Source organism: Tachypleus tridentatus, chromosome 1 (assembly GCF_004210375.1).
Source record: "Tachypleus tridentatus isolate NWPU-2018 chromosome 1, ASM421037v1, whole genome shotgun sequence".
Lineage (NCBI taxonomy): Eukaryota > Metazoa > Arthropoda > Merostomata > Xiphosura > Limulidae > Tachypleus > Tachypleus tridentatus.
The window spans coordinates 96790792-96792235 of NC_134825.1; positions in this window are offsets into that span (position 1 = coordinate 96790792).

Sequence of the window (1444 nt, forward strand, 5' to 3'; positions counted from 1 at the left end):
AGCGAACCTAAAAAACATACACTTAATTTGCCCCAAAAAATCCGTATTTGTCTTATACACTAGCGAGTCCAATACTAGTATAATTTAAATATATCTCTTATCTATCTAAACTACAAGATAATGCCATAGAAGCAACTAGTCACACTTAAAAAAATTGAATAAAGGTACACACTGCTGGTCAAAATCTTAAGGCCAATGAACATAAAGAAAAAATATTCATTTTGCGTTGTTAGATTCAACCACTTATTTGAGTAGAGCTTCGAAAGATGAAAACAAGAAAAGGGAAAATAAAAACAACTTTTTAGCATTTAACAGGGAAATTGTGAACACTATTAAATTAGCCTAAATACTAGCTGGTCAAAGGTTTAAGACCATACTGAAACGAAGCATTAATGGGTAAACACGTAACGAAATTTAATCATTTGTGTTTAAACATTAGCGTTGTCAATATCTCCCACTGACATCTCCTGTGTTACATTGGGTAAAAACATGGCAAAGGCTAAAAAGTTAACAGAGTTTGAACGCGGCAGAATTGTCGATCTGCAAATGCAAGGTCTCTCTCAACGTGCCATCGCTGGTGAGATTAGGCGAAGTAAAACTGCTATTGCAAATTTCTTAAAAGACCCTGAGGGGTACGGAACGAGAATTTCAGGTGGTCGACCCAAGAAAATTTCGCCGGCGTTGAGCAAGAGAATTTGACGGGTTGTCCGGCAAGACACCAGCCGATTGTCGAACCATATTAAGGACGCAGAATGCAGCTCAAGAACAATAAGACGGCATCTACGAGAGAAAGGCTTTAAAAACCGTAAGCTTCTTCAAAGGCCACGCCTCCTACCACACAACGAAACAGTTCGGTTAAACTTTACTGAGAAGCACCAAACATGGGATGCAGAAAAGTGGATGAAGGTTTTGTTCTCTGGTGAGAAACAATTTAACCTGGATGGTCCAGCTGGCTTCCAACGTTACTGGTATGATAAGGATATCCCACCGGAGACATTTTCTGCACGACACAGTGGAGAAGGTTTCATCAAGATCTGGGGTGCTTTCTCCTTCCATGGAATAATGGAGCTTCAGGTTATACAGGGGCGTCAAACAGCAGCTGGCTACATTGACATGTTGGAAAGAGCATCCTTTCAGTTGCAAACAGTGCATGATCTTCGTGAAGCCAGCTTTACTACTTTGAGGCCCGTCATGGCCAAGCGTGTTAAGGCGTGCGACTTGTAATCTGAGGGTCGCGGGTTCGCATCCCCGTCGCGCCAAACATGCTCGCCCTTTCAGCCGTGGGAGCGTTATAATGTGACGGTCAATCCCACTATTTGTTGATAAAAGAGTAGCCCAAGAGTTGGCGGTGGGTGGTGATGACTAGCTGCCTTCCCTCCAGTCTTACACTGCTAAATTAGGGACGGCTAGCACAGATAGCCCTCAAGTAGCTTTGTGCGAAATT